At 49.2% G+C, this 22,266-nt stretch overlaps 1 protein-coding gene across 2 annotated transcripts in view; it reads left to right on the top strand.

The window, feature by feature from the left end:
- PTPRN2 (protein tyrosine phosphatase, receptor type N2) overlaps nt 1–22,266 on the top strand; it is an 898,882-nt gene that overhangs the window by 95,439 nt on the left and 781,177 nt on the right. The window lies entirely within an intron of this gene.

Genomic DNA, 22,266 nt, shown 5'->3' with positions numbered 1-22,266 from the left:
ATGGAGGGGCCTGCCCAGAGGCCCCTTGCACCCACTAATCTCTGCACAGACGTGGGTGCCGGCGGGGTGCTGGCCTGGGGTGCCACCCTCCTGAGGTATTTCAGGACAGGCCTCACCTGCACTGGTGCATCCGGGGGGAGCCGAGGTGGATGCCTCTGAGGATCCGAGAAGCGAAACCGAGGAGCTCATGCGCCCTGGGGTGGGACCAGTCCTGGGTTCCGGACCGAGCCTCTTGTGTCTGTGCCTAGGCAGCTTCTGGGGTCGGGAGGGGAAGCCACGCTGGAGGCGCCAAGAGGAGAGCAGGTCCTCGGCCACCGCAGCTTCTGCTGTTGTCTCTTGTTTGGGGAGATTCCTGTGCCGAGTGTGACAAGTGGGAACTGGCAGCTCGTGGGGTGCAGTGTGGGTGGTGGGTGAGGTTCTGGCCCAGCCCAAGACCCCCGGGGCTCCCTGGCATCTACTCCGTGCAGCTTTAATTTGGAGGCAGCCTTAAGAAAAATAGGGATATTGAAAAGCCTACGTCGTCTGCCTAGACTCAACAGCGTTTGATGATAATGGAAGCAGGTGTGTGTGTTTAATTTAATTGGAGCTGTAAGTAGCTCCAGCAGAATAGAAGCCGAGGCTGTTTCCCCAGCTCCTTGACAAAGGCCAGCCTGGGTGTCTGGCTGTGATCGTTCTCAGACGTTTTTCTCCCCAACCTTGACTTGCCTCCCGGACATGGAGTCGTCTCAACATCATATCCAGATAATGACTGTGGATTCTTTGGAAGAGAAAAGCAATTTAAATGTAAATACCCATATTCAGGCCTTGATTTATAGAAACAGATGATATTTGATTTTTTTTTTATGATGCAGTGGAGGTCTAGGAAACAGCGAAGCCAGAGGCGCCCAATCTTAGAAAACTGCTTTGCGAGGCTGACGGGAGCGATAGGAGAAGTGGTTCCTGCACTGCTGGCTCAGATTTATGGTTGCCATGGTGACTGGTTTAGCCCGAGGCTGGTGGGCCAGGGGTGCAGCACCCCAGGGTGCGGTGGGGGGTGGCTCCAAGTCCAGAACATTCTGTCACCAGCCGCAGGGTCTCTTTCTCTGGCTCCCTCTCTGTCTTTCCCCCTCTCTTTCCTTAAGGTACATGCAGGAATATATAATCTTATCAAGCTTGGATATGTTTTTTAAAAGCCCAACAGACCTTGTTAATAGAAAGAAAGTCAAAAGATAAACATACTGCCTCACACCCATTAGGGTGGCTAGTTTTTAAAAAACCCTGAAAATCGGTGTTGGTGAGAATGTGGAGAAATTGAACACTTGTGCGCTGCTGATGGGAATGTAAAACGGCGTTGTTGCTGAGGGAAACACTATGGTGGTTTCCTAAAAAATTAAAAATAGAGTTTGTAATTTGCCTCAGCAACCCCACTTCTGGGTACGTACCCCATAACACGGGAAGCAGAGACTTGAAGAGCTGTTTGCACACTCACGTTCATAGCAGTTAATGCGCAACAGCCAGAGGCGAAAGCAGCCCAGTGTCCACTGATGAGCAAATGGACAAGTGAAACGTCCATCCACGTGATGGAATAGTACGCAGCCCTGACGAGGAAGGGAGCGCTGACATGCTGCAACATGCGTGGACCTTGAGGCTGTTATGCGGAGTGAAATAAGCCAGTCACAAAAGGACAAATAATGATTCCACGCATGTGACATACTAAAGACAGTCAAGTTCATAGAGACAGAAGGTAGAGTGAGGGGACCAGGGGCTGAGGGTCGGTTGGGGTGTCAGCGTGTAATTGGTGGAGTTTCAGTTTGGGATGATGGAAAAGTTCTGGGAATAGATGGTGGTGATGACTGATCAAAAGTGTGAATGTAATCCCAGCACTTTGGGAGGCCGAGACGGGCGGATCATGAGGTCAGGAGATCGAGACCATCCTGGCTAACCCGGTGAAACCCCGTCTCTACTAAAAAATACAAAAAAAAAAAAAAAAAAAAAAGTGTGAATGTAGTTAACACCACTGAACTGTACACTTAAAAATGGCTAAGATGGTACATTTTAATGTGACATCTATTTTACCACAATATGCAATTGAAACTATGAAATTGCAGCCTCCGCATGTGCGTGTTTAATGTAATCGAGTGCTTCAGCTGTGAGGGTTTTAGGCCAGCTCCCTCAGGAGGAAGTGGTGATTAGAAACTTTAAAGCGACCCTGGGGGTCAATTCCTTGGTAATTCATAACTCTGGAGTAACTTTGATTACTATAGAAAAGATTGTAAGTGTTCTGGAAGTGAAAACTTAAGATAAAGCAATCACGTAATCCTGGAACAGCTTGTAGAAAAGAGAGTTTAGATGCTGTTACATGGGCATCCTAAATATGAGGAAAACAGGTTTCACATAATTTTTAAAGTGGATTTGATTTCATGGTTGATAACTTTAAATGGGACACATCCAAAAACAGGTGGTATGTCCTAAAAATTCTAAAGCTATAATAACTACTCCTCGATAGGAAAATGGAAAACAAATCTATGAAGATTAAAATAGATCACACTTATGTCAGGAAGCGAGCTGGTTGCTTTCACGCCCTGCTGGTGGGAGCATGGCCTGGCATGATCGTGATGGACGCTGACTGACCAGCGCATTCACGCCACGTAAGTGAGGTAGCCCGTGACTCAGCAATCCGATTCGTGAGAATATGCCCTAAGAAAATAATCCATTACGCAAAATACTAAAGAAAACTTGAAGCACAAAGTTGTTCTTTGCAGTGGTGTTGATATTAATTTTAAAACAGTAGACAAATCGTTAATATTAAACAAATGAGAATGCTTCTTTAAAGCCATGTTATGGTCACATGATTCAAATGTTAAGCAGACATTAAAAGGGAAGTGTTCAAAAAGTTGTTAATAACATCAGAAAGTGCAGGTGGTAGAAAGTAAATGAAAAACTCAGGATCCAAAACTGAACGTCTAATACGATGACAGCTATGCGAAAATATGGATAGCAGAAAAAGCTAAAAGAAATATACGAAACTGTGAATAGTGGCTCTCTCTGGGTAGCGACTTTTATTTTCTTCATATTTCTCTGGTTTTCCAATTTTTCATGCCAGCGTGTTCCTGCTAAAAGAAGAGAGGTGGGAAGGAGGCACATGAACGAACCACCACTCCCTTTTAGCTCAGATCCCTGGAAACAGCCACCCAGAAAGGAGGAGAGGCCTGTGCAGCGGGGGGCGCAGAGGGGTGGCTGAGCAGGTGGGGCGCAGAGGGGTGGCTGAGTAGGGGTGGCGCAGAGGGGTGGCTGAACAGGAGGGGTGCAGAGGGGTAGCTGAGCTTCTAAGACTGCGTCACGACCACACCACAGCGCTGGAGCCCAGGGGCAGAAACCCCGGACGTCCAGGAGGGCAAGAGGAGAAAGTTGCGCTCCCTGCTTGGAGGGAGGTGGAAGAATGGTGACAGGTAGGGGAGGGATGGCTCAGCTACACACCTGTCGGCTCCGTGTCTTGTGGCTCAAGGCTGAGTTATGTTGTGACGACCCACAAGCCCTGCGCTTGGTGGCCCAGGTGCCATGGGCCTGCGGGCCGTTGCAGGGTGTCTGCCTTCCCTCCGCAGGTGCCCTCCCGGGACGCTGCCAGCCAGGGCCACAGCAACAGCTGCTGGGAGGGGTACCCTTGCGCTCGTGGCTCACTCTGCTGGCCACGCTGATGGTGGGGAGGCTCCTCCTGCAGCTGACTCCCCGTGGCGGGGTCACAGCCACAGCCTTCACGTCTGCAATGGTAGCATATTCGATTCCAAGCCCTTTCTCCGCTGAAGAGGGCAGAAAACCACCAGGAACCGAGGATGTCTGCGGTGCTGGAGTGTTGTTCGGCCGTGGAAAGGAAGGAAGGAAGCACCTGCACACTGACGCGGAGGAACTTGGGAAACTCTGTGTTCAGTGGAAGAAGCCGAGTCACAAAAATCACAGGGGCATGATTTCATTTATACAAAATGTCCAGGCGGCCAGGGGCGGATGCTCACGCCTGTAATCCCAGCACTTTAGGAGGCCGAGGCGGGTGGATCACTTGAGGTCAGGAGTTCAAGACCAGCCTGGCCAACATGGTGAAACCCCGTCTCTACTACAAATACAAAAATTAGCTGGGCGTGGTGGTAGGCATCTGTATTTCCAGCTATTCGGGAGGCTGAGGCAGGAGAATCACTTGAACCCAGGAGGTGGAGGTTACAGTGAGCCGAGTTGCACTCCAGTCTGAGCAACAGAGTGAGACTCTGTCTCTAAATAAATAAATAAATAGGTAAATAAATAAATAAGTCTAGGAGAGGTAAGTTGGTAGAGACAGAAAGTAAGTTGTGGCCGTGTAGGGCTGGGGAAAGTGTTGGGGGCATGGGAAGTGATGGCGGAGGGGCAGGTTCCCTTTGGTGGTACTGAGAGGCTCTGAGGTGGACGGTGAGGTGGTCATGGAACTCTGAACATTCAGCAAACCATTGACTCCTTAAGACAAGGACTTGTTCTGTTGCTGAGGTTGGCATGCAATGGTACAATCCTAGCCTACTGGAGCCTTGAACTCCTAGTCTCAAGTCATCCTCTTACCTCAGCCTCCCTAGTAGCTGGCACTACAAGCACACACCATCATGCCTGGCTATTTTAAAATTTTTTTGCAGAGATGGAGTCTCCCTATGTTTCACAGGCTAGTCTTGAACTCATGACCTCAAGTGGTCCTCCCACCTTGGCCTCCCGAAGTGCTGGGATTACAGGCATGAGCCACTGTGCCCAGCCAACTCCTATACTTTAAAAGGCTGAATTATATGGTATATGAATTATGTTTCAATAAAGCTGTTTTTTAAAAGAAGAAAAGAGAACTGAGGATACAGTTAGGCAAGGAGGTAAGCATAGTGGAGGATATAGCCATAGAATTGCATTTCCTTAATAAGGGGTTACTTCCCTGACCCCAGACAGATGAGCTTCCTCCCAGGACGTTCAACCCGACACAGAACAAGATGGTTGAAAATGCTGGCTCCACCATCTGGGCACAAAGCAGAACAATAAACCCGTCTCTCTCAGATTTGGGAGTTTTTCTAGCAAACAATCACCTCCCAGTGCAACTTAGGCACTGAAAGCACTAGGGTTGTCCCCTAAGTGGAAGACTTTAGAATATTCAAATCCAGAATGTCTCCCTAATTCTTCGAAGCCATGCGATTAACCCTATTTGGATTCTCGGCCACAGCAAGCAGTGAGGGCTATCTGTGGGAAATTATTGATTGAGTGAGTGGACACAAGATAAATGAATCATCCTTTCATGGCACAAGAGACACCCCCATAACCCTCAAATAAAAAGTTTATATACCACAGTGGGGAAAAAGTAATTTCTCACCCCTCTCTGGGTTCATGGCTAAGACTTGTAACAAAAGACAGATTAATAAGAGAAAACCCTACCCACTTACTGAATATTGTTTTTATATGTCACATGAGAGCCTTCAGAAATGAAGACCCAGGAAACAGGAAAGGCTGTTTTTATGGACAGTTGTGTCGAAGTGTGATCGGAGGGCAAATGGCGTGCTCTGATGTCATAGGCTGAAGGGCAAATGGCGTGCTCTGATGTCATAGGCTGAAGGGCTCATGTCATAGGCTGGAGGGCAAATGGCGTGCTCTGATGTCATAGGCTGAAGGGCTCGTGTCATAGGCTGGAGGGCAAATGGCGTGCTCTGATGTCATAGGCTGAAGGGCTCAGCAAGGCCTGTCCAGAGTCTTCTAGCTGCTTCTGCTGGAGATAAGGACATTCCCCTCTGGGCATAGGGAGGCCCCTCTGTCATGAGGGGCTTATGACCTGCCTATGAGGAGAAGGGGCCGGGGGAATTCTGGTTTCTGTGGTCTGCTTCTGCCGTTTTCTCGAGGGCCACCCTGCCATATTTTGAGGTAGCGTGTCCTGAATCCAGTCTATATAAATTTTGCATATCAATTCCCAAAAGTGTGCTTCAGAAACTACCCAGGAAAAGCTAGTGAATGGGCTCATTTGTGAATATCAAAAAACCACTGATTGAGCATCTACAGGCAGACCCTGGAGATACAGTTGGTTCAATTCTGGGCCACTGCAATAAAGCAAATATGACAATAAAGTGAGTCACACAGATTTTCTAGTTTTCCAGTGCATATAAAAGTTACGTTTCATTAGACTGTGTTCTATTCAGTGTGTAATAGCATGATGTCTAAAAAGCAATGTACAGGCCTTCATTAAAAATGTCATTGCCAACAATACGAATGATCACCTGAGCTTTCGGCAAGTTGTAATCTTCCTGCGGGTGGACGGTCTTGCCGCAGTGTTGATGGCTGCTGATTGATCAGGGCCGTGGTTGCTTGAGGTTGGGGCGGCTGTGGTAATTTCTTAAAATAAGACAAATGAAGTTGACTGCATCAGTTGACTCTTCCTTCATGAAAGATTTCTTTGTAGCATGCAGTGCTGTTTGGTAGCATTTTACCTTTCCATAGTAGAACTTTTTTCAAAATTAGAGTCAATCCTTTCAAACCCTGCCACTGTCTTATCAAATAAGTTGATGTGATATTCTGAATCCTTTGCTGTGGTTTTCACAATGCTCATCTTCACCAGGAGGAGATTCCATCTCCAGAAACCACTTTCTTTGCTCATCCCTAAGAAGCAGCTCCTCACCTGTTAAAGTTTTCTCATGAGATTGTGGCAATTTGGTCACATCTTCAGGCAGCTCTGCTAATTCTATTTCCCTTGCTGTTCCCACCACATCTGCAGTTCCTTCCTCTACTGGAGTCCTGAATCCCTCAAAGTCATGAATGAGGGTTGGAATCAGCCTCTTCCAAACTCCTGTGAATGTTGCTATTTTGACCTTCCTCCATGAATCACAAGTGTTCTCAATGGCATCTAGAATGGTGAGTTTTTTCCAGGAGGTTTTCAATGTACTTTACCCAGATCAATCAGAGGAATCACTATCTATGGCAGCTATCATCTTACAAAGTGTGTTTCTAAAATATAAGTCTTGGCTGGGTGCGGTGGCTCATGCCTGTAATCCCAGCAATTTGAGAGGCTGAGGCAGGTGGATCACAAGGTCAGGAGTTCAAGACCAGCCCGGCCAACATGGTGAAACCCCGTCTCTGCTAAAAATACAAAAATTAGCCAAGCGTGGTGGCGTAGGCCTGTAATCCCAGCTATGTGGGAGGCTGAGGCAAGGAATTGCTTGAACCCAGGAGGTGGAGGTTGTGAGCTGAGATTGCACCACTGCACCAGCTTGGGCGATAGAGCGAGACTCCATCTCAAAAAAAAAAAAAAAAAAAAAAAAATATATATATATATATATAAAATACATATAATTACAATATATTATATATTATATTATAGAATATATTATTAATATATAACATGTTATATATAATATATAATATATGTAATATATGTGTGTGTGTCTTGAAATTATTTTTTGATCCCTGGGCTGCAGAATGGATGGGGTGTCAGCAGGCATGAAAACAACATTCACCTCCTTGTATAGCTGCCTCATAGCTCTTGGGTGACCGGTGCACTGCGCATGAGCAGTCATATTTTGAAAGGAATCTTTTTTGAGCAGTAGGTCTCAATAGTGGGCTTAAAGTATTCAGTAAACCATGCTGTAAACAGGTGTGCTGTCATCCAGCTTTGTTCCAGTGACAGAGCACGGGCAGTCATAGATTTAGCATGACTCTTAAGGGCCCTGGGATGAGCAAGCGTTGGCCTGGGCTTAAAGGCCTTGGCTGCATTAGCTCCTCACAAGAGAGCCAGCCTGTCCTTTGAAGCTTTGAAGTCAGGCACTGTGTTCTCTCTCGCTGTGGAAGTCCTAGATGGCATCTTCGTCAACATAAGGCTGTTTCATCTACACTGAAAATGTGTTGTTAGAGTAGCCACCTTCATCACTGATCTCAGCGCGATCTGGAGAGCTTGCTGCAGTTTCTCCATCAGCATTTGCTGCTGCACCTTACACTGTTATGTTATGGAGACGACTCCTTTCCTTAAACCTCGTGAACCAGCCCCTGCGAGCTTCGGAGTTTTCTTCCGCAGCTTCCTCACTTCTCTCAGCCTTTGTGACATTGAAGAGTGAGGGCCTTGCTCTGGATGAGGCTCTGGCTTAAGAGAATATTGTGGCTGGCTGGCTCTATCCAGACCACTCAGACTTTCTCCGTATGAGCAGTAAGGCTGTTTCACTTTCTCATTTTCTGGAGTAGCGCTTTTAATTTGCTCCAAGAACTTTTCCTTTGCATTCACAACGTGGCTGTTTTACACGAGAGGCCTTGTTTTTGGCCGATTCTTGGCTTTCGGCATGGCTTCCTCACTAAGTTTAATCATTTCTAGCTTCTGATTTAAAGTGAGAGAGGTGTGGCTCTTTCTTTCACGTGAACACTTGGAGGCCGCTATAGGGTTGCTAATTAGCCTAATTTCAATATTGTTGTGTCTCAGGGAATAGGGAGGCTGGAGGAGAGGGAGAGAGATGGAGAATCGCTGGTCAGTCACGCAGTCAGAACACACACAGCATTTATCAGTTATGCTCCCTGTCTTCTATGGGCACGGTTCATGGTGCCCCAAAACAATGACAATAACACCAGAGAGTACGGATCACAGCTCAGGGATCCAGCACTGTGGAAATTACCAAAACATAGCACAGAGACAGGCGATGAGCCTGTGCTGCTGGGAAAATGGCGCCGATGAACTCCTCCACTGGGTTGCCACAGGCTTCAGGGTGAGACGCAACCCCCACGACGTGGAGCGAAGCTGGAACGTGCTCCTAGGAAGGTCTTGCTCCTCAGACTCTTTATTTAGGTTTGATCAAGCAGTGAACTCAATTTGTGCTGCAGAAACAGTTACCAGACCCTGCCTTCTTGGAATCTAGAATCCCAATTGGGAAATTGTTGTCAATTTGTGCTGCAGAAACAGTTACCAGACCCTGCCTTCTTGGAATCTAGAATCCCAATTGGGAAATTGTTGCCAAGTAGAGAACCAGCGGGTCAGTCATTGCACGGTGCTGCTGTCATTACCCAAACAGAAACAGCAGTCGGTCTCCAGAGCCGGAGTCCCCGCCCCCACAGCAGTGAGGACGACGGCCACTGCGCCACGGAGCTGGCTTGCGCCTGCCATCCCGTGGTACCCTGTGAGGTCTCTGAGAATTAGCCTTCGGGCGCTGGAGGGTCGGGGAATGCAAGGCTCATTCTGCCCACCCCCACAGGCAGCAGCCAGGACCTGGCCTCTCCGCCGTGTGGCCTCAGCATTTCCAGGCTCTCTGAGTGGTTTGTGATTCACAGAGCGTAGATCTCTCAGTTGCTACCTCATCTGTTTTTCAAATCCACTGTGCTTTTCCGCAGCCTCCCAGGTGTCAAAAGTTATCTTATTTTTTTTCCAGTTCCATAAAACAGAACAGCTCTGAATATCAGAGTTGCTGCCACACTCCGGGTGTCCCCCAGATCACAGCAGGAGCTGGCAGACCCAGCCTGCGATTGCTAACCATGAAAATGAAGAGGAAAAAAAGTTCTGAGCTCATCCAATGGAAGCGTTCACTCGATCTGCTTCCTTCAGACCTCAAGAAGGCTTTAGTCAGGAAAGAAGAGCAGAGGAGAGAGGGAGGGAGGCTGTCGGCGAGTGGGTCACCCTTCGGGAGCTCCAGTCCTCTTTGCAACAACATCCAGGCTGTTTTGAGTGCTCACAGAAAGTCCAGGCTGAGGACCTCCTGTGCCTCGCCGCCCCACTCACGTTGACTAACATGAGCCCCGCTCACAGCCTTAGGGTGAGGAAATTGGAATTCAGAAGAGTTCGGTGACTTGCTCTAGGCCACAGCCCTCAGGCAGCCACTTTGCACCAGTCTGTCTGCATCTCCGGCCTCTGTTCTTTACCTCTTCTGCCCCCAAAGCACTCACTCGAGGGTCCTGTTCTGTGGTTGTCCACAGCTGAGAAACACGGGAGCCGCTGCCCCCAACAACATGGGTATTATTAGATGTGTGTTTCCCCAGTGACTGTCGCGGTGACACGTGTTATCATGTCCTGTGGGGCCTCTTTCACCTCCCTTCTGTTTCCCCAGTGACTGTCGCAGTGACACGTGTTATCATGTCCCGTGGGGCCTCTTTCACCTCCCTTCTGTTTCCCCAGTGACTGTCGCGGTGACACGTGTTATCATGTCCCGTGCAGCCTCTTTCACCTCCGCTTCTGTAAGTTACTGCTCCCATCTTTGCCCCCTTCCCCCTGAGTTTTGTCTTTTTCTTGGACTGTGTAGGAGCTCCTTGTCATTGAGAACAGGAATACGTCTGCCATACAAGTTGCTAATTAAAGAGTCACTGAATTACATCTCTGTACGGCATGTACACAAGTCAGAGCCCGCTTTTATAAGTTGTGTATCTTGCCTGCCCCCTACAGTCATCCTGATGTGAAACCTTCAATGGCTCCCACTTTCCCACAGAATCAAGTCAAAACTGAAGGGCAGCCTTGGGGTGTGTGGTCCTTCTCCATGTGGGTCCAGCTCAGGGACGCATTGAAAGCAGCTTCCTTATCAGGTTAATTTCAGCATTATTCCCACTCCACTTTCTGGCCCATGCCCTTGTCACAGCTCCACATCCCACCCGTTCTTCGAGAGGCAGAGCGGGCCTCTGCCTCCTCATTCGTACGGACATGCCGAGCCTTCCTTTCCTGTTCTTCCCCAGTGACGCCCATTGCTCGCCCGATGCTTAGCACCAAATGCCAGGAGAATGATCAAGGCCTTGTGCTTTCACGCCCCTTCCAGTTTGTAGTTTCCTGAGTGTCTGTACGGTGCTCCTTTCCCTCCTCTAGCCATCCACTGCAGTGCACCTGCAGGAGTCCTGCTTGATTTCTGGACAGTTTGGGTCCTGGAGTCTAGACATAGCAGTCATGGGCTGAGCCTTCTTGATTCAAGCAGCACCCGGGGCTGTGGCTCCCGTGCCGTGTGATGACCCACTCGGCCCACTCTCTTTGCCGCTGTGCCTGCCCCATGCTCCATGGTGACTCTCCAGCAGCCCAGCCTGCCTACCACCCCTTGCTCTTCCCACTCGGTTTCCTGCCCCACAGGCTCTCAGTCCTGCCCCTGCCCTGCTGACCAGCACTGTCGGTCCTGCCCCTGCCCCGCTGACCAGCGCTGTCTCCCCTTCTCTGTCTTCAGGTGCCTCCCTCTTTTCTGGCCAAGGGTGGATGTGTGGGGACAGAGGTGGGGACACCCCCTGAGCTCCCTGCCTGTCGGGGCAGCCATGGGGACTGAAAAGAGCAGCCTGGCTGAGGCTGGGCTGAGCTTTCAGTTGCTTTTTCCAGAAAGGCCCTTCTGCAGCCCGCAGGGGGCCTACCCCATCCCAGGCAACTACCCCATCCCAGGCCAGGCCGAAAACATGGGGTGAGGGGGGGTGATGCTGCCTTGGAAATAGGCGGATTTCTTGAACTTACAGGAAGTGTACACTATTGGGGTGTCAAAGAGCTTTATATTTTGCTTTAATAGAAAATTCAGCACATTCTTTAAAATCAAATTCTCAGTTGCCTCTACTCTTGAGCCCACTTCGGTATTATTTTAATAGTGGACGATGGCAGCAAAGTCTGATTTTATGAAAAGGGGAAGATGTTGGCCATTACAGCATTACCCATTTTTCTCTTTCAGGTGTGTCAATTAAAATCAATTAAAAAATGAATTATACATATATGGATATATTCAAAATGAACAGTTTGGAACTATCTAAAATAAAAAGTAGAAATTCCTTTCGTGTCCCTTCACCAAATCTCACTCTGACTTAGAGGTAATAGACATTTTCCGTTTGCTGTATGCCCTGTTTTCTGTGCGTGTTAAAATATGTCAGGCAGGACTGCATGATATGTGTTTAATGAAGAAAATCTAGCAGCCAGGGCACTGAAATGGTCTAACCATCTTTGCATTATTGGTTAGCAATGAACGGGACCATCTAAGTTGTTCCAGCCACCTTGTGAGCAGGGCCCCGCCCCTTCGTCCTCTCAGAGGGGCTGAGGCAACAGGAAGACCCACAGCTGTGACACACGAAACTGCATCACTCCGTGTGACTGGCAGTCTCATTCCACTCCCAAATTCCAATTAAACCTAAAAGGGGATGGAAGCAAACGACTGAATTGAACTGTGTGAAGCTCAGCTTTATCTGGTGTATTAACGGAAAAAGTAACGTGATATTGAGACTTCAGATTAGTGACTTGAGGTAAGTTAAAATCAGTTCAGCTCAGTCTGGGTCTCACACACACATGAGCTCAAATGTGCATGTGTGACCCCAGCCTATGGCTCTGAAGATACCATTCGCTCCTCAAACTTTCCAGGCGCTTCTCTTATCAGAAGTTTGCTGGGAGGAAGGAGAAGCGGGAGGAACAGAACCAGATTGACATTCTCGCATCTCCTCTTCTTTGGCGTATTTATAGCATCCCGGCTGAGGATGCCCTCGTTTTAGAGGAACACGTTTTACATTTTTTTCCAGCCTCCAGGCTGCCTGGCAGCCTCAGGCGGAGAAGCAGATTGACTCGGTGTCAGGGTCACACTCACAGGCCCCTTGGCGGCACAGACAGGGTGATGGTGCCTGTTGGGGCCCCTCTCTCTTCTCCCTCCCAAGCGGCGTCTGTGCTGTGAATTTTCACGGAGACTCAGGCTGATCCTTCGTGCATCCTTTGCTGGCAGTTGTTGGTGACTTACAGTCATTCACGTGCTGGCGACGGACGGCCCTGCTATCTTGTGTTGGGACAGCTGTGTGCATCGGCGTCATTGATATGATTCGAATTCAATGCTATCTGGTGTGGCTTTGTAACTAAAATCATAAATACTGGAGAAATGATGTGTCTTGTTCTAAATTAACAGTGGGGCCGGGTGCAGTGGCTCATGCCTGTAGTTCCAGCACTTTGGGAGGCCAAGGCAGGCGAATTGCTTGAGCTCAGGAGTTCCAGAGCAGCCTGGGCAACATGACGAAACCCCTTCTCTCCAAAAAGTACAAAAGTTAGCCAGGTGTGGTGGCAAGTGCCTGTGGTCTCAGTTACTCTGGAAGCTGAGGTGGGAGGACCACTTGAGCCCAGGAAGAGGAGGTTGCAGTGATTAAGCCATTGAACTCCAGCCTGGGTAACAGAATCAGACTCTGTCTCAAAAACAAACAAAGCAACAAACAGCGGGAGGAATACAAATCATAGTAAGTATGATATGCAGGTTTCAGAGCCCATATGTGAGGCCCTGGATTTTGAGGTCTTCCCTCAAGTCAGGACTTTAAGGAAAGAACTCTGGGTTTTGTATTTCTGCACAGTGAGGTTCTAATATCTGACTTCTAAACTTCTTCCCCATGAGACTGCCTTAATGATGCTTATGTAGACTGGACTGGAATTCCCACTAAGAGAATGAATTACCCGTTAACCAAGACGGTCTCCAGGTGTGTGTGTGTGCCTTGGCTTGGAATTCCAATTTCACATTAGTTAGAATAGCTACTTTACCCCACAGGCCTGAGAGGAGAGGTAGGATTCAAGGAAGCTGGAGAGTGAGCCCAGCAGTGGCACATCCTAAAAACCCCAAGAAGGTGTTGGAGTGCCCGGCTGGGGTGGGGGTGTCAGCTGGGGGTGGAGGCAGGCGTGCCCTCCTGAGGAGGTGTTGGAGTGCCCGGCTGGGGCGGGGATGTCAGCTGGGGGTGGAGGCAGGCGTGCCCTCCCGAGGGCGTTTTCCTGGGGGTTCCTCTGCTGAGTGGGCCCGTCCTTGGTGATTGTCCCTGGTGCACGGCAGGCTTGTTAAGCAGAGGCGAAGCGTGCACAAGGTCACATTTCTCCAGCATCCTCATCTTCATGGTCTCACTGGGAGAGTGGCCGGGGATGCCTGAATCAAGGAACTAGAACAGGTGCTGAAGCTGTTCCCACCCACAGGAGGAAGAGCACCGTCTGGCCCCAGGCAGGGGAAGCCGGGGAGTCCTGGGGCCCTTCGGGCCTCCCTAGACAGGGGAAGCCGGGGAGTCCTGGGGCCCTTCGGGGCCTCCCTAGACAGGGGAAGCCGGGGAGTCCTGGGGCCCTTTGGGGCCTCCCTAGACGGGAAGCTGGGGAGTCCTGGGGCCCTTTGGGGCCTCCCCAGAACTGTGCTCTTTGGTGGCACCCACAGGCTGCTCCTCTGGGACCTCGTTGCTTATCGGGTCCCGAACCCTCCCGCCTGCCACTGTGGCGTCAGGGAAACTCATTTCTCCCAAGCGCCCCCAGCTCTTCTGCATGAGAAGCTGGAGACTGTGCTGCAGTTGGGGTTCTTACGACCACCTTCCTCCCTCGCCAGCGTCTGCCCTGAAGCTGAACAAGGACCACCAGGCTCCTCAGGTCCTGTCTCCGTGGGGCACCGGGAGGTACAAATGCCAGTTTGCATCGTTGCCCTGTGTTCAGCTCTCCAGGATGCCCATGTCTGTAGAACGCGGTGTGCACGGTCCCACGGGGCGTCCTGTGTCGTCACCCGGCCTCTCTCCGTGACTTCTCTCCCGCTAAACAGTGAGTGCTTCCCCGGAGCCAGGGGACAGCCCCACTCCCGACTCCCTCTGTGGTCAGACAGGACCCGCCTCGTAGCCGACCTTGGGAAGAGGGCCCCTCTCGGAGGAGGGGTGCCCACGTTCTGCTGGGCGGTTGACTCCAGTGGAGGTGGCCCCTATTTGGGGTGGGCACCTGGGCAAGCTCCGTGCCACCTGCCAGCATTTACTAAGATGCTCCTGAAAGACCATTTTCCCCTTTATCTCTAGATGCTGGATTGACTTTCCCGTTTATCAAATTAACTTTCTAAAGCCTTAAATTTCAGAGATTTGAGAGGATAAGGAATGGTTTAGTAGATGAAACTTATTTGCATATTTCCAGTGGCATGTCCAAAAACTAAATGGGGTTGAGCATTTCTCAGGGAAAAGTTAACTCGGAGTGCCAGTTACAGGCAGTGTTTTCCAGAGGTCCCGGGGTCCAAGGCCTTCCTGTAGCTGAATCTGCTGGTTTAATCCACTTTTTGATGAAGGAGCAAGTTCCAAACGTGGAGTCCTATAGAGTTCGCTGTGCCTCTTGCGTTGGCCTGGCTTTGCTGTGGCTGATGACCAGCTGTGAGGTTGCGTTGGCCTGGCTTTGCTGTGGCTGATGACCAGCTGTGAGGGGACATGGTGGGTCTGCACAGTGGGGACTGGGCCAGTGCTACTCCCGCCCAGCGCCAGGGCTGACCTCATTTGCTTATACCCTGCTTTTGCTTTTGGTCTCGTAAGCGCGAGATCTTGATGTCTACCTAGGAATGTCACTGACTTAGGAGAAAGGGATTTTTTTCTTTTACCATATGAAGGGGCGTCATGGGCCTGGGTGAAAGAAATTAAGTAAATTAGAAATCAGCCCCAAGGAATGTTAATATCTGAGATTTATACTGGAGTAGTTTTTGCTTCACAGTTTATTTTCTTTTAAATACTTAAAACATTTGGTTTTTAAGCTATTTGTAGCCAACCTTTTTTTTTTTTTAAATTAATGTTTAAAACGTTCCCCCCCCCCGGCCCAATCTATCATGGTCGACTGTCAGACGGTTGGCTGTGCTGTTTTCAAGGCTGAGGTCAAGTTTGAATGAGCTCGTTTCAGATCACTGTAGATTTTCTGAGGCTGACAGTGTCCTTGGGACCCATGTTTGGGGATGTGTTTTGCAGTTTACGAAGCTGAGGCTGACAGTGTCGTTGGGACCCGTGTTTGGGGATGTGTTTTGCGGTTTACGAAGCTGAGGCTGACAGTGTCGTTGGGACCCGTGTTTGGGGATGTGTTTTGCGGTTTACGAAGCTGAGGCTGACAGTGTCGTTGGGACCCGTGTTTGGGGATGCGTTTTGCGGTTTACGAAGCTGAGGCTGACAGTGTCGTTGGGACCCATGTTTGGGGAATGTGTTTTGCAGTTTACGAAGCACCCACTGCCCAGAGAGCCGGGAAACCTTTTCCTTCTCTTTCCTGGAGTCTAGTTGCCGTGGAGATTGTCACTAAATTATGGACGCGGGAGAGGCGAGCCGCACTCTGAGGTCTCTGACACGCGGCTCCTCAGTCAGGGTGTGCAGACACCGCAGAGGCCGCGCAGTGGGTGCGGCTGGCCGTCCCCGCTGTCCTGGGCGTGGATGCAGCTCCCTGAAGCAGCTCATTAAAGGGGTTTATTCAGAGAGTGGAGTGCGCTTGTGGCAGGAGGAGCTTTAAGGGTTTTAACATATGTTTACAGCTCCTCTTTCTCCTTACCAGGACTCTGAGTTGCTGCAGTGTTGAGAGAAATCTGCCAAATCCTGATTTAATTTTGGTTCGTTTGCTAACAGGATTGGAGGAGATAGGAAATTGATCTTGGGGACGAGGAGTTTGGATGGATAATGTCTATGTGTGGTCATACCATTTTGGAAAGCACAAAACCTTTTATTATTAAAGCAAAAATATCAAACCAAATGTGGATTCTAAAGATTATGCATACAACAAACATATTTTTTGGTGTGTGGGTAACCCATAACTAATTTCAGGCCTAATCTCAGTGGCTTAGCAGTGCAATATGGGCAAATGCGTAAGCACTAGTATTTGCAGCCTTTGGGACCTGATTTGCGGCCGGGTTCTCTAGTGTAAGGCTCCCCCGCCACTGCCGACGCCACCGCTGCCTCCCAGTTACCGACGCCGTGTCACTGAAGGTGGAGTTGGGAGGAAATGTGGACGGCCAGCTCTCGGGCCCTTGCATGCAACTGCCTTGGTATTTCAGAGGTGCCGTCTAATCATTCTTGGGACATCAGTCTGCTCTCTCTTTTGAGGCAGTTTCCTTAGAGGTGGGGTCTGCGTTAAGAGTGGATTGAAGGGTGAGTGATTTCCCTCTAACTGATGGGGGTGTTCATGGCCTGAGTCTGTGTGCAAAGCTTAGCCTGGGGCTGCTTTGGAACCTACTCTCTCTATTCCAGGCCTGGGTGCTTTGAGATATTCTTGAGCTGGAATAACACCCAGCACCTGCTCTTGTGACTGAAATGGAATAAAGTAATAATAGTGTACTTGCATGGGGGTTTATGCCTTTCTGAGTGTTTTATGTGTGTTATCTTGTTAGATTTCTGCACCGTCACTGAGCAATAACAGGGCATGTATTTTTGTTCTCATTTAACAGATGACAAACTTGGTCCCTTAGTGTTAAATGTGGGTGACACACAGGCAGAATCTGATCTGGAACCACACTGATCGGGCATCTTCCCATCCTTCCTCCAATCAGCTCACCCTTCGGCTTCTCAAAGGCCCACGGAATTTATGGTGGTTCATCATTATTTGTCTTTAAGATACAGGTTCTCGGTTTGCTACTGGGACCCACAGTGACCTTGATTTGTCTCTTGTGAACTCTCTGTGATGCTGGCAAAAGAGAGGAAATGGTCACGTATTGGTCAGATGAATGTTGCAGGAAAGAATAATTGCATTATGTGAAATGCCTGCGGGAACTGTGGCGGGGCCGGAAGCATGATTGGAGCCAGCTGGGCCACCTTTCCTGGCTGTCCCATGTCTTCTCTTTGCCCTGACAGTGGACTCAGCAGACAGGACGGGCAGCAGACACGCACCCAGCCTGACAGGAGCCCTGGGGCCGGGGCACCCACCAATTGGCAGAGTCTTCTTGGTTGCTTTTCAATTCGGAAATCAGAGAAATGATTTGTAGAGAGTTTTCCCCTTCTTTATTCATTTAGCTTGAAGTCAATTTTGTTAGTAAGGTGTTCTTTTTTTTTTTTTTTTTTTTGAGACAGAGTCTCGCTCTGTTCCCCAGGCTGGAGTGCAGTGGTGCAATCTCGGCTCGCCACGATTTCTGACTCCCTGGTTCAAGTGATTCTCTTGCCTCAGCCTCCCTAGTAGCTGAGATTACAGGCACCTGCCACCACATCCAGCTAATATTTGTATTTTTAGTAGAGACGGGTTTCACCATGTTGGCCAGGATGGTCTCAATCTCCTGACTTTGTGATCCACCCACCTTGGCCTCCCAAAGTGCTGGGATTACAGGTGTGAGCCACTGTGCCCAGCCATTAGTAAGGTTTTAAACTTGTCCTCAGAATTAGAAGAAATCCCAGAGACTGGAGACTCAGCAGTGCTGTGTGTGGGTTAGGCCTGCTGAAGATCCTTTGGTAAGTCCGGTGGGCGTGCTCCATAGGAGGGGGAGGTGAGAGGGGAGCTGGCTCGGGAGAGGCTGGCTTTGCCTCCACAGAAGAGCCCCACCCTGTCGTGCTGGCCTTTACTGTTGTCCTTCAGAGGGGAGGAAGGTTTGCTCAGCTTCTCACCGACTAAAAGGGCACTGTGAGGTTGGACAGGAGTGCAATTTATGGAAAAAAAAAAAAAAACCCCTTTGATTTTTCTTGAAATAAAACTGATCTTCAGAAAGTGCTTGATGAGAAGGAAGGAGAAAACCACACTCGTCTGGCACACAGAGGACTCTGGAGTCCTAGCAGCCTGCCCCCGGCTCCCCAGACCTCCAGGCACCTGAAGCCTCCTCCGGCCCTGTCCGTGTCTGGCCTGGCCGTGCAGAAGGCAGGTCAGCCAAAGTGAGGTTCCAGTTTTTTTGGTGAAGGGATTAAATATAGAACAAGATTAGTGGATGCATTTAAATAGCAGTTGCCCCAGGCCGCGGTTGAAATGAGCACTTGGCAAGACCGATGAGCACTGAGGCTTTAAAAGTCTTCTGGGCCCCTGCAGCAGAGACCATGAGGGGAGGGCAATGCTTCCTGGCACCCCGCAGGTCCTAACGGCCCCTCCCTGCAGCAGCAATGTCTCCAGCTGCCTGGGAAGCCTCCTGTGGACCAAGCAGACCACCCCTGGTCTTCTCTGCTCACCCACCAAGATACATTCCCCCCTGCTCCTTAAAATTCCATGTGATCTGGCCGGGCGCGGTGGCGCACGCCTGTAATCCCAACACTTTGGGAGGCCAAGGCAGGGCGGATCACTTGAGGTCAGGAGTTCGAGACCAGCCTGGCCAACATAGTGAAACCCTGTCTCCACTAAAATATAAAAATACAAAATTAGTCGGGCGTGGTGGTGCACTCCCGTAATCCCAGCTACTTCGGAGGTTGAGGCAGGAGAATTGCTTGAACCTGGGAGGCGGAGGTTGCAGTGAGCCGAGATCTCGCCACCGCACTCCAGCCTGGGTCACAAAGTGAGACCTCATCTGAAAAAAAAAAAAAAATCCATGTGATCTATAAAACCTCACGGAAACACACACCTAAGGTTACGTATTTCACTGTAACGTGAGCGGGAAGTTGTACTGAGCTTGTTCTCCACCTCAGTGAATGCTCTGACCTTTCTGGCCTCACCTCCCACTGTATACATTTGTTCCTTTTCAATTTTTTGAAGACTGGTCAAGTGCAGTAGTGAGAAGGAGGAAAGGGTACAGCAAGGAGCTAGATTGGTAACTGAGTATGAGCAGTCGGTTGGGATGACGCAACGCTACCTTCCCACCAGCACCCTGTGCTCCTGTTGTTGCTGAGTTGTGCTCCGCCGAGGGACACACCGCATCTTGCTTGTACCCACACTGGTTGTTCCCAGCATTTGGTTGCTGTGAGCATCCTTGCGTGAACCTTTTCAGGAGCTGAGCTCTCAGAGGAGAGGGCAGAGCTGTGTTGAGCACCCACTGGGAGAAGTTCCCTCGAATCCAGGGTACTTGAGATTCTGGAAAGATGCAGAAATGTAAAAAATAAAAACAAGCAACAAGCAGTTTATCCCATCAGTCACTAGGAAAATGTATTGCTGTCTCTTCAACAGTCAAATCCTATTGGTCAGCCTTAGTTTTTCTGCAAAACAGAATAAATTTTATGTTGTTTTTCCCCAGTTGTTGAAATAAAATGCTATAACTGTATTTGCTTATAAATCATGTCCAAATGAGATTCTTTTATTTCTACTGTATGATTTTCCACCATGTCAGACCCTGTTGTGACGGCAGCCCGTTATGATGGCACTAGGACAAATCCCAGCTCTCAATTCTTTGCATTTTTTTTTTGGCTGGGTTTTCTCTCTCACTTGCTGGGGCATGAACAGATGCTCTTTGGTGTTTTTAATGATTGAGGAGCGTCTTGCTGTTGTCATTCTCATTTGTTTTCAAGGAACAGAAACACTCTCGAGTGAGGGCTCAGCAGGGCTGGGAAAGCTCCTGACCACAGGGGAAGATGACTCAACAATTGGGATTTTGCTTCTTTCTTTAAAAAGAAACAAGCAAAAGAACGAGACCCACACTTTACACACCTTTTTGGGTCTGTTCATTGTGGACTAGTGTTGTTGTTGCTGTTACTGTTGTTGTTGAGACAGGGGAGACAGGGTCTCCCTTTGTTGCCCAGGTTGGAGCGCAGTGGTGCTATCTTAGCTCATTGCAACCTCCCCCTCCCGGGTTCAAACGATTCTGCCCCCTCAGCTTCCTGAGTAGCTGGGATTACAAGTGCCTGCCGCCACCCCTAGCTAATTTTTGTGTTTTAGTAGAGACAGGGTTTCACCACGTTGGCCAGGCTGGTCTCGAACTCCTGACCTCAAATGATCCACCCACCTTGGCTTCCCTAAGTGCTGGGATTATAGGCGTGAGCCACTGTGCGCAGGCAAGGACAGTGTTTTCCTTTCCTCAGTCTGAAAGCCTGACACTGTTGATCCACCCGGAGTGTGCGTGGGTGTGCTCGCTGTTGATCCACCCGGAGTGGGCGTGGGTGTGCTCGCTGTTGATCCACCCAGAGTGTGCATGGGTGTGCTCGCTGTTGATCCACCCAGAGTGTGCGTGGGTGTGCATACTGTTGATCCACCCGGAGTGTGTGTGTGGGTGTGCATACTGTTAATCCATTGGGAATGTGTGTGGGTGGTGGGTGTGCATACCTGTATGCACAATAGAGTCTTGATCTTTGTGGGACAAACATAGGGGACTGGGCATCAGTCAGGAAGCTTGGGCTTGTCTTGCCCTGCCACCACTCTGCGCACCCCCCTCTCTTTGAGCCACAGCTCTGTGCGTGTTGGATTTCTTACGTGCAAAACATGGGGGTCAGCCATGCCAGTGGTGAGTAACACCTGGAAACACCTGGCAGCTTTGAAAAATACTGATGCCCAGGCATCACATGTCACTAGTGAATCAGAATGTTGGCTGAGGGTGGCAAGGGGCGGAGCAGAACCCAGGCTTTGCCGTCCTTTCTTTTTCTCTTCAGCTTCCTGAGGTGACTGTAATATGCTGTCAGAGTTGAGGAGCTCTGGGCAAGATGATCCCGATGAAACCCTCCCACCCTAAAACGCCAGCTGTGCTTTGTGTAACGAAGCCAAAGGTGTGGTGAGGGAATTCAGTCTCCTCATTATTACTTCTATGGTTTGTTAGCAAAAACATAATTAGCATGAAAGATATTTCTCTGTGGACATGCAAATCGATGCAAATGACTAATTTGCCATTTAAGAATTTGCAAATTGCAATGCAAAATTGTCTTAGGTAAATAACCCTAGTCTAATTGAGTGACAATATTATGTTTTGTTATTAAGGCTATTAGCTGAAGACATAGGAAGACTGTAAAAATGCCACAGTTTTTGCTTATACATGCAGGGTGAGTTATAATTTACAAGAGATTTTATGCACATTGTTTCACTTGAGCCCCACAATTCCCGTTGCATCCTAGACTAGCTGCTGGTAAAGTAGCACAGGGGAAATGGGTGGTGGTGAAAGCAAGAATGTGAACACCTTGCCACAATGTAACAAATGCAACAGCAGCATCAATAGAAACAGCAACAGGGACTGCCCAGGGGCTCCCAGGTCTTTGGCAGCAGAATTACCTAACTTTTGGCCAGCGACTTAAACACACGCCATGTAAAGGGATGAGATGAGAACGGAACAAAGAGCCCAGAAATAAGCCTGACCGTATATGGTCAACTAGGTGTGAAGAAGACTCCGGGAAAAGAGCCGTCTCTCCAATAAACGGTGTTGGGGAAACCGGACATCCACACTCAGAAGAATGAATGAGACCTTATGTTATACCGTTCTCAAAAATCTGCCCCAGATTGGTGAAAGACCCAAACACAAGATCTGAAACTGTAAAACTCCTGGAAGAAAACATACAGGAAGAGCTCCCTGACATAGGTGTTGGCGAGAAGCTTTGGACAAGACCCCAAAACACAGGCAACAAAAGCAAAATAAATGAGTGGGGCTACATCAAACTGGAAAGCTGCTGTGCAGTAAAGGAACCATCGACAAAATGAAAAGGCAGCCTACAGGGTGGGAGAAAATGTTGAGAAACCATAGATCTATAAGGTGTTAATATCTAAAATATATAAGGAACTCACTCAACTCAATAGCAAAATGGACAAAAAAACAACAAAAAACAAACAAACAAAAAACCCCAAAGCTA

This window comes from Theropithecus gelada, chromosome 3 (assembly GCF_003255815.1).
Source record: "Theropithecus gelada isolate Dixy chromosome 3, Tgel_1.0, whole genome shotgun sequence".
NCBI lineage: Eukaryota > Metazoa > Chordata > Mammalia > Primates > Cercopithecidae > Theropithecus > Theropithecus gelada.
This window is presented reverse-complemented; position numbering and strand designations above follow the sequence as displayed.